The sequence below is a fragment of the Theobroma cacao genome, chromosome 1, assembly GCF_053813885.1.
Source record: "Theobroma cacao isolate CCN51 chromosome 1, ASM5381388v1, whole genome shotgun sequence".
NCBI classification, from domain to species: Eukaryota; Viridiplantae; Streptophyta; class Magnoliopsida; order Malvales; family Malvaceae; genus Theobroma; species Theobroma cacao.
In genome coordinates this window covers 16420477-16432290 of record NC_142639.1, presented here as the reverse complement: position 1 = coordinate 16432290, position 11814 = coordinate 16420477, and the positions used below count along the sequence as shown (strand labels likewise).

At 31.3% G+C, this 11814-nt stretch overlaps 1 long non-coding RNA gene and 1 pseudogene across 1 annotated transcript; one reads left to right on the top strand and one right to left on the bottom strand.

Annotated features, from left to right (window-relative positions):
* The first annotated feature begins 363 nt into the window (after nucleotides 1-363).
* LOC148764587 (uncharacterized) lies at nucleotides 364-2205 on the top strand. The gene is made up of 3 exons (XR_016024172.1): nucleotides 364-501; nucleotides 1151-1234; nucleotides 2070-2205. It is a non-coding gene; the product is annotated as an uncharacterized LOC148764587 (long non-coding RNA).
* A 1162-nt stretch (nucleotides 2206-3367) lies between these two features.
* Nucleotides 3368-3997, bottom strand: LOC148764586 (secreted RxLR effector protein 161 pseudogene; annotated as a pseudogene).
* Nucleotides 3998-11814: the final 7817 nt, after the last annotated feature.

Sequence of the window (11814 nt, the reverse complement as noted above, 5' to 3'; positions counted from 1 at the left end):
AAAATGGTAATTTTACCATTCGAAATCGAAAATTTAATTTTTTGAAAGGATTTTGATCAAATTTAATTATTTGGAGTGTGAAATGAGTATGAGGAGAGAAAATTATGCATTATGGAAAATTTTCAATTTTTGGGGTAAAAATATAATTTTTGAAAAGTTCGGGGGCAAAAGTGTAATTTTGAAAAATTTGCTCCACCAAAACTTTGGAAAAATCTGGAAATTTCACTTAAGACTTGGATAAGTCAAAGGGAATGCATGGTGAAAAAAATAGGACAAGTGGATGGCTAGAAAAAAAAATGAATTAATAAAATATTTAAAATATGAATAAAATAATATTATTTCATTAAACAATAAAAAGGCATAAAAAAAAATCAGCCCACCCATTCTTCTTCTTCAACATTCGGCCAAGCAAGAAACAAGAGAGAGAAAGGAGAAAACAAAACCCTAGAGAGAGAAAATCAAAGAAAAAGTGTGAATTTTCAAGAAAATTAAGTGAAAAAGGTGAGATTTTTTCTATTAAGCTTGAGTTTTCTTATTCCCAAGCATTTCTCTTTATTTTCCATGATTAAATTACATGTTTTCATGATGAATTCAATTCTGAAAAAATGGGTTAGGAGAGAGAAAGTTGTTGGATTTATTTGATTTTAATTTATGTTAGTGTTTTTAGTTAGTTTAGCATATTTAGAAACAAAACAACAAGAAAAGAATTTATTTTCTCCCCCAACCATTAATGGCTGAATTTACCATGTAGTGAGTGAGGATGAGTTTGATTTTATTCTAGGAGAATTGGTTAAGGAATGATGAATTATGAGCCTAGAAAAATAATGGGAATTTTCGGAGCAAAAATACGAATTTTTACCCACTAGGGGTATTTTCGTAATTTGTTGTTGGGACTAATAATTTGCACCACACTGAGGGACATTAAGTTAATTTGGGTGCAATTGAGGTATAGAAACTGAAAAGAATTAAATTGGAGTTTAAACGGACCCGTTAGGAATTTAATCGGGTGATAAGACGAATTAGGCCAATACTGGGTTTAAATAGTTACCAGTGCATTTTTGCATTCCATATCATGCCTTGGTAATCTAAATTAGTTTAATTTTGATTTAGTACCAACTTGGTGAAACTCTCGATTTTGTATTGTGTCAAGGTGGTGAGTCCTCCGATAAAGGCAAGGAAATTGCATCCGAGGACCAGTAGACAGAGTGCTTCGAAAGTCTGCATTCTAGACATTGTGAGTAAACTTACTGTCATTTTAATTATCTAGGGTGGTTTTTAGATGCTTTCATGAATTCTATGAAAAAAGGAATTTAAAAAGATAAATTTTCATGTTTTATGAATAAATGAGTTTCAATGAAATTAAATTATAAATTGTTTTGAAATTAATAGTGATTTTGAAAAATAGAGTACACGGAGACTGTTAATTGTGACAATTTGATTGTTTAAATTAACTGGCTTATGATAAATCGAGCATGATTGGCTAGTTGGCAATTGTATTGAAATGCGAATTGTTTGGTTACCTTGAAAAACTACGAATTACAAAATTGCCATATCATGTTATTGAGTTTTATTATATGGTGGATTATATATTAATTAATCACTGCAGTAGGGGGTTTCTGTGGACCAGCCTTTTAGAGGGGCACGGTAAACCCCATTATATTCTTACCTCGAACGGAGAGGCGCGTAGGGTATCTCCTGGGGTAAAGTTTAGGGTTCACTTCACGCTAAACCACCACGTGAGGGGAAACTCAGCCAACGCCAAGGAACGGCTATGTTTTCAAAACAAAAACATGATTTATGTGAAATGTGAATTTTAATAGCCTTGGCGGTCTCGGTAGGATGCCTCGGCCAAGGTGTCCCCGAGAATGGATTTATGGCACAAGCCTAGATTTTTATGAGATTCATAAGCCTCTTTACGTGTTTTGAACAAAATGTGTTCTAATGCTATAACCCAGTTTATGATGATTTACTTTATTGTCTCCATGTACTCAACTCTAGATGTTTATGATGATGTTTGTTTACTCATTGAGATTTTATAATCTCACCACCCTCCTTTCCACCCATTTCAGGTTCAGTATAGACTGTAGATAGCTGATCTCATCGAGGACTACAGTGGGATCTGCATTTTCCAAACCGTAGGTTCACAGTCCTCTTTATTTTTGTTTATTCGGGGGCACTCTTGTTATTGTAAATTAAATTAAATATTTTGGCTTACTGTATTTAAGTATGTATAAATTTATTTAACTTTTACGTTATAAAAATTATTCACGTATAACTCTATAAATATTGTTTTATAAGAAAATAGAATATTTTACTTAATATTTCTTTTATTTTCTTATTATATTCAAATAACCATAATTTCGTTTTAAATGAAGATTTTAGACTTTTAAACTCATTTTGAATATGAATTGTGTGTTTTGTACTTGTATATTACGTTTTAGCCAGTTTTAAAATTTTTGAGAAAAATGACCAAAATACCCTTGTGAGACGAAAAATTAATATTTTATTTGTTTAAAGTTGGAAACAGCTTAAAATATTTTAGAACACGATATTTGACAATGGTTGCTCACAAGGGAACAGAGAAACTGATAGTAAAGCCTTGCGGGGTTTCGGGTTGACATTCCGAGCAATAAGTGTCTACCGGGACACCGCGGCGGTTGTCACGGGCTCGAGGGGAGTACCGGGTCGTGACATACGGAGTTTAGATCAACACTTTATGATGACCATGCTCATGGTATATCAAAGATTATAAGGAGATTAAACACGAGTCCATTATCTATCAAGCTTTATGTTCTACTATAAGTAAATGCATAAGTGTGAGATCAAGATTTAAGTAACGGTTAAACTTAAATTTGATTCTCACATGATTCTAGTTCATGTTATACTATCATTACTCGAAATCAACCATTTCGATGATTTAAGACACATCATTCCCTTAAAGTGAATCATATTCATTTTATTGGAAGTAATCTGGACACTACAACCTTAAACAATAATGTCACCGGGTTTATTATATGGCTATGAATAATTTTTAGATTCAATTAAAATACATGTCTCCTATGTATGACTTTTCATACAAATGTTATTTAATATCTCAATAGAATCATGGTACCTTAATAACTAGATAATGAATGCTTCATTAAAAAAAGCTCTTCGTCTTATTATCAAAATGTACTTTCATTACAAATAAATTAAAAAAAATTAAACATGAGAATATACTTGCTTTCCAGGGTACTAAATGCTTAAAATTCTTAACAATCTCCCACTTACCTAAAAGCAAGTATGACATATCCCTCATTCCAAGACTTTTTAAGTGATTGTTGAAACTCTTTTGTGTTAGAGTCTTTGTGAATGGATCGACGAAGTTTTACTCTTTTGGAATTTTCTTCACAAGTACTTCTCCATGTTGTATGATCTCCCGAATGAGATGATACTTCCTTTCAATATGTTTTGCTACTTTATGATTTTGCAGTTTTTTTGAGTTAGCCACTGCTCCATTGTTATTACAATAGAGTGTAATAAGCTTGTCTACATATGGAATTACTTTAAGGTCCATAAAGACTTTACGAAGCCATACAGCTTCCTCTGCAGCTTTACAACCCACAATATACTCTACCTCCATAGTAGGGTCTGCAATACTAGATTGCTTTACACTCCTCCAAACTATGGCTTCTCCTCCAATGCTGAAAACAAATCCTGATGTCGATTTCCTAAAATCAACATCAGATTGAAAATTTGAATCAGTGTACGCTATTGCTACAAGGTTACTTCTAGAATATATAAGCATGTAATTCTTCGCTCTACGAAGATATTTAAAAGTGCACTTGACTACAGTATAGTGCTCCATGCTTAGTTTAGATTGAAATATGCTAACCAGTCCAACTGCATAGCAAATATCTAGCCTAGTGCATAGTATAAAATACATGAGCTTTCCAATAGCAGATGCATAATGAATCCATCTAATGTTTTGAACGTCCTCTAGACTTTTAGGTGACATCTCTTTAGAAAGTTTGATTCCATGTCTAAAGAACATAAAACCTTTCTTGGAATCTTACATAGCAAACTTGGCCAAAATCTTATCTATGTAAGATGGTTCAGATAATGCTATCTACTTGTTCTTATGATCCCTTATAAGTTTGATCCCTATAACATAGCTAGCTTCTCCCAAATCCTTCATATTGAATTGTTAGTTTAGCCAACCTTTAACTGTTGATAACATACCTCCATCATTCCCAATAAATAGAATGTCATCAACATAAAGGATTAAAAAAACAACCTTTTTATTCTGTATCCTTTTTATAGACATAGGGTTAATCAACATTTTGTTGGAAACTGTATGATTTGATAACAATATCAAATATTATGTTCCAAGATCTAGATGCTTACTAAAGTCTATAAATAAACCTATGCAATTCATAGACCTTATGCTCGTGGCTTTTTTTAATGAAACCTTCTGGTTAAGCCATATAAATGCGTTCTTCAAGATCCCCATTTAAAATTGCGATTTTAACAACCATTCACCATATCTCATAATCAAGATGTGAAGCTATGGATAGGAAGATCCTGATGGATTTAAACATACCAACCGATGAGAAGGTTTTTTCATAGTCAATCCCTTCTCTTTAGGTAAAACCCTTGGCCACTAGTCTAGTCTTAAAGGTCTCCACCTTCCCATCACTTCCTCTTTTTCTCTTGTAAATCCATTTGCACCTTATGGGTTTTATCCCTTTAGGTGGATTTATTAAAGTTCAGACTTTGTTGAAATCCATGGAGTCCAACTCAGATTTCATTATCTTATGCCATTCTTCGACATCTACATCTTTAATAGCTTTCTTATGTGTAATAAGGTCAAATTCATGTTCATCTTAGAGTGCAATCATGTTTTCTCCTAGACCCATGTGCCTCTTTGGTTGTCTCACAACCCTCTCACTATGTCGAGGCACCATTATTTGATGTTCAGGTTGTGTTTCTTTTTCAACCCTTGAATCAGACTGTGTTATGACATATTTAGGATTAACTTTTAAATCTAAAGAGTTAGACAATTCTTTTAAGACAATTTTAATTCTAGGTTTGCCATTTTTCACAAACTCCTACTCTAAGAAAGTGGCATTCGCATTAATGAAACCTTTCTTATCTTGAGGACTATGGAAGTAATAACCTCTTATTCCCTTTGGATACCCTACAAACAAGCACACCTTAATCTTTGGTTCCATCTTTGTGGACTCAAGCTTTAAAACATGTGTAGGACACCCCTAAGTTCGCAGATGACATATAGATGATTTATGCCTTATCCATAGCTCCCTTAGTGTCTTAGGCACGGCCTTAGTTGGAGTAAAATTAAGCAAGTACTCAACAGTTTGCATACAATATCCCCAGAATGAGATCGGAAGGTTAGCATAAGACATCATTGATCTAACCATTTCTATAAGAGTCTTATTTCTTCTTTTAGCTACACCATTATGTTGAGGTTTTCGGAGTATTGACAAATTGAAAATTATCCCATTTTCAGTGGGATATTGTTGAAATTCATCTGATAAATACTCACCGCCCTGATTTGATTGAAGTTGTTTCAATGGCTTGCCTAGTTGCTTTTCAACTTCTACTTTGAATTATTGAAACTTTTCAAAGGATTCACTTTTTTTGTGCATTAAATTCACAGAGCTATGTCTTGAATAGTCATCAATAAAAATTATGAAATATTCATAAACTCTTTTAGCTTGTATGTTCATTGGTCCACACACATTTGTGTGCACCAAGTTTCTAACATTTAGCATTTTGTTGCTTTTTGCCTTAAATGGCCTTTTAGTCATTTTTACTTTAGTGGATGACTCATATACTAGCAAAAGACCCTCACCCATGTCTGGTAAAGTATCATCCTTTATAAGCCTATTGAGTTTATTTTGATTGATATGACCTAAACATAAATGGCAAAGATAATTTTGATTTATGTTAAATTCTTTGGCTTTTTCAGTTTTAAATCATATTGGTTCTACATCATTTGTAGAATAAGTTGTAGGCTTAAGGAAATAAAGATTATAGCTTACAATTCCAAAACAAATAAAATCCTTATTCGAATAAATAGTGAGTGCCTCACTAAAATAACGGAATATCTAGACTTTATTAAACAAAAGACAGAAATCAAATTTCTATAAGTCTTTGGAATGTAATAAACATTTTCCAAAACTAAGCTATGAACTTAAGGAAATTGAAGAATAATGTCTCCCACTACTAATGCTGAAACGAATGTGCCATTTTCCATCCTCATTTGAAACTACTCTTTACTCAATTTTCTCCTTTGTTAAAACCCTTGTAAGGAATTGCAAACATTGTTAATGGCTGCAGAATCTACTATCCAAGTATCCATAGAATCAACCACAAAACAGGCTTCTAACATATTGAGAAAACCCATACCTTGGATAATCTTCTAGATTTCTTTAAGGTAAACCTTGCAGTTCCACTTCCAACGTCTTTTCACACCATAATGGAAACATTTTCCTTTGCTGTTGTTTTTTGAACCCGTTTATTTCGTCATGGGCTTTTTCTTTACTCCCATTAAGCCTTTAGTAGACTTTTTATTTTCAATTTTATTCTTTTTACCCTTGGGTTTGGGCTTAGAAGTAGAAACTACATGTGCTTCAAGCTTTTTTTTCATATCAAGAACCTTTTCCATATTTTGGAGATCATTCATTAGCCCACTTACGGTGTAATCCCTAGTGTGCAGTTTATAATCTAATTTGAATTGTGAAATAACAAATTCAAGCTATGAACGATCATTATTATTTACGTTTCCACATTTATCTCAACGCCATGTAGATTTGCCTCATTGAGATGAGATCACTTTCAGCATGTAATCTTTAATTAGCTCTCCAGGTTTCTGCTTAATGTCCTTAAAAGCATTGATTACTATCACCTTAGTAAACCTTGTTTTTGTACCAAACATCTTATGTAGGTGCAACATTATGTCAGCAGCATTACCCATACCTTTGTGTTGTTTTGTTAATATACTGTTCATAAAGGCCAATATATAGCATTTAGCTAGCTCATTTGTATCATGCCGCTTCTTATGATATTCAATATCTTGTGGAGTTGATTAGGGAGTTAGTGTTTCAAGCTCATGGTCAAAAAGAACCCATGTGATTTTGTCACAATTAAGGGCGATATTAAGGTTTCTTTTCCATTCAGTGTAGTTATCACTATTTAGAGTGCATTTGTTCAGCAAAATTGAAAGTGGATTCATATTTGTGATGCAGATATGTTTTTGAAAGTACAGTTGTAATTATGTAAGCATGCTAGTTATTCATGGACTTTGAACATTTCATGATGGATGTATACATGATGACAATATATAAAACCCAATAAATTGTATTATTAGTACGACGGTCATTTACCTTTCCCTAATAAATTAATTGATTGTGGACTGTGAGAATTTACTACTAGGCAAACTAAGACCCTCCCACTTAACTATGTTACCCAGTATCTTCATACTTAACATGGTTAAGGAGCACCGTCATTTGGTCCACAAAGTTTACTAACAAAGCTACTGTAGACAAGTTAATAGTAAATTCATGTTGAGTGTAACAACCGTTCTTTCATTTTGTTTAAGCTCCTTAATAAGTAAGCCTTTGTGGGAGGTCTCACTTCATAATCCACCTAAAAGGATTTTTCTTTTCGAAGACCCAGTTTGTCATGATCTAGATTCATGTTTGCTTATAGGGAGTGATATGTTTCACATGCCAACGGGTCAACAATGGAGACAGTGGACTCTAGCATCTTCTCCCACTCAATATTTTTATACTTGGGGTTTTTATGGACTTTTTACTGGATTTTCTAGATGCATATTTAAAATATCCTAAGTCAAATTATGGGCTTGGTTATGTTTCCAACTAAACGCTTTTAGTATATAACTAAGTTCATATTACCATTTTGTCTAGATGTGATTTATTTTCCTATATTCATTATGTATCACATTGCATAAAACTCTTTTTAAACTAAAATACATAATGAATGCATGGCTATCCTTAAGAGGTTGGCACCTTTTCTAGATGACATGTTTTCAAGCATACAAATAATATCTTATATTATATATATATATATATATATATATATATATATATATATATACATATAAATATATATAACAATAAGCCACATTAATGTCCGCCCTAGAAAAAAGTTAAAATAAACAATTACAACTTGTAATTCTCTTCAATCTTGCTTGCTTTTGCTGCTTGCTAGGATCACATCCATTTGGTACTCTTTTTAATTTTATGACTATTTAAAATTCTCAATTTTAATTTTAATTTTAACCCAATTTGAGAAAATAATTTTATTTTGTCTAATTAATTAATCTTATTAATTAATGCCATAATAAAATAATTTTCAATCCAAAGCTAAATAAATTAATTTTCCAAAAAAATAAATTTAAAATTTTTTTTAAGAATATATGTTTTTTTCCCTAAAAAAATATTAGAGGGGGGCCCACGCCAACCCATGGGCTGTTGCCCAACAGCCCAAGGTTGGGCTGCACACATGTAGCAGCCTACTACTGCATGCAAGCTACACTTGCTGCCACCTTACGGTAGCATGTGTTATTGCACCTGGCAGTAGCATGTGCAGTAGCACACAGAAGTGTGCTTTAATTGTCGAACAACACACAATAAGGGGTTGTATGCTGCCTGGTAGCACACAACAAAGGGTTGTGCTACCCAACAGCACACCTCACCCCTCTTTCCTTTTCTTTTAATAAAAAATATTTTAACAAAGGTAATATATATATATATATATATTATAAAAACAGAATTTTAATGTAAGAAAAACTCTTTTCTTCAAAAAAACTTGATACAAGAAAAACTCCTTTTTCTTAAAAAAAAATATTAATAGCCATAAAAAAAATAAAGAGACCAAACATTACCTAATTACCTTTTTCATTTTGGCTATCATCTTCTTTCTCCATAGATGCACCAAATACGTCAAGTAATATTAAAATTACCGGCTTTTCCTAGTTATATAAATCTAAGGAAATATAAAAAAAATTAAGAAGGAAACATTGCGATGATAGGCCATCTTTCTTGTTACATGGCCAAAAGAAAAAAGGTTTCATGTAAAATTTTTTAAGACAATTAATGAGGTAAAAACATTGAATAATGCATCATAACATAGAACCATACATTGATCACATCAAGATAGTTGAATACATGCAAAGGTGACAACCATGCATAATAGATATAGGAAACAAAACTTGCAATAATCCTTACCCTGATATCAATTGATGGAGTTGGATCTAAATGGATTGATGTGACTGTGTAAAGCATAGATTTCAATAATTTTTTTTTTTATAAAGGAAGCAAGCAATCCAATTATACAAGCGAAAAGACACAACATTCTTATTACAAGTAACATAATCACATCCTAAAAATAAGAATCTATTAAGTAAGACAAAACATACCTTTTATTTTGAGATTCTTATTTTCAGACACCACCACACCAACGATTAATTTCTTGACCAAACAAGCTTACCACTTATTATTTAAGAATGCTTTCAACTTGAACCTTGACTGGATAAGGTGTGGAATGCTAAACTATAAGATGGCAACCGATATTGTCTCTTTTTTCTTCCTAAAAATTAATGGCTATTTTTCTTGTAAGAAATCAGCCAAGAATGGGAGAGAGGAAGATAGATTCGACAAAGTTAGGAGGAGGAGGAGGAAGAGAAAAGAAGTGACAACTAAAACTTTTTTCAAGAAAAGATACGTATGTTTTTTTTTCTTCCAATCTCTTCTCTTTTTATTAAAACTCTTGTCTTAAAGGTTTAATCAAAATCAAATACCTTTGAATCAATATTTACCATCCATTTAGAGATATGGAAGCATCAAACATACTCCATAATTATCAAAATTAAAATTAAAAAATAAATAATTTAATTATTTAATTATCATTTAGAGTTCTTGATAAAATAAAACTCCTTGTTGAATAATAACTCTTATTTTATTATTATGCATCTTTATTTAAAAAGAATTAATAATAAATATAATAGTGATAGTCAAACATGGAGTCTCTTTTTATCAACATTGACGTCTAGATTCATTTTGCAAGAATCCTCATAGCATTATTTTAATTTAAGACCACTCTTATCTTTAATTAAGATAAAACATGTTATCTTGTCTAAATTGAAACAAATATATTTTCTTGTCTAGATTAAGACAAAACATATTTTACTTGTCTTAAATTAAGACAAACATATTTTCTTGTCTAAATTAAGACAAAACATGTTTTTTTTGTCTAAATTAAGACAAACATGTTTTCTTGTCTAAAGTAAGGCAAAACATGTTTTCTTGTCTAAATTAAGGCAAAACTTGTTTTCTTATCTAAACTAAGACAAATATATTTTCTTGTCTAAATTAGGACAAAATATGTTAAAACTGCCATTTTTGTACATAATGTAATTAATCAAATAAAACATGCATTCCAACTTAAACAAGTTGAATTCTATGAACCTAAGTGGAGAATCTATTTGGACATAGATATTCAAAGCTCCAATAAACTTAGTATTATTCTTAATTTCATTAAGATAATTCAAGCTTATTAACCATGAAATCACTCCACCATAAATTCATAGTTGCACTCTTGGATTAACTATAATAATAAGAAATGATTTAGTAAATGATATTAATTATTAGTTGTCCAATTGCAAACCTTATATTGTGAACTCTCATAACAATCAAAGGACAAAAGGTGAAATTACTATTTTACCCTTTATGTCAATTTGGTCTCCAAGTATCAAATTTCATCCAATTAGTAATTCAATACTCTAGAGCTAATCTTTTGAGTATCCAGATTTGATGAATAGCTAATTTATCAATCCATTGGGCCTAGATTAATCGCCAATCTTCTTGAAATCACTAGAAGTGATGTTAATACTATAAACTCCATTGTTTGGGTATATGTTCCCAAACGTTCATCTCGATTATAATCCCAACATACGAAGACTAGATCAACACTTTATGATAATTATGCTCATGGTATATCAAAGATCATAAGGAGATTAAACACGAGTCCATTATTCATCAAGATTTCAGTTTTACTATAAGTAAATGCATAAGTGTGAGATCATCATTTAAGTAACGATTAAAATTAAATTTGATTTTCACATGATTCCAGTTTATGTTATAGTATTGTTACTTGAAGTCAACCATTTCGATGATATGAGGCTTATCATTCTCTTGAAGTAAATCACATTCGCTTCGTTAAAAATAATCTAGACACTACAGCCTTAACACAATAAAGTGACTAGCTTTATTATATGACTATGAACAATTTTTAGATTAAATTAAAATACATGTCTCCTATGTATAACTTTTCATACAAATATATTTTAATATCTCAATAGAATCATGGTACCTTAATAACTAGATAATGAATGCTCACTTAAAACAAACTCTTTGTCTTATTATCAAAATGTACTTTCTTTGCAAATAAATTAAATGAAATTAAATATGAGAATATAATTACTTTTCGGGGCACCATATTTTCAAAATTCCTAACAAATAGAACTCAACACAATGTCTTAAAATAATGTTATGAGGAATCTATGAAAATTGTGTTATATGCTAGTGCAATTAAGAGCTTTATGTATGCTCAAGTATACACAAAGCTTGACATTGTTTATGCATTCGATCTTTTGGGGAGATATTTGTCTAATCCCGATAAAGATTGTTGGGAAGTTGCAAAAAAGGGTGATGAGATATTTGAAGAGAACTAAAGATTTTATGCTAGTTTATCAAAAGGTTAAAGACCTTAAGTTGGTGTATTATATAA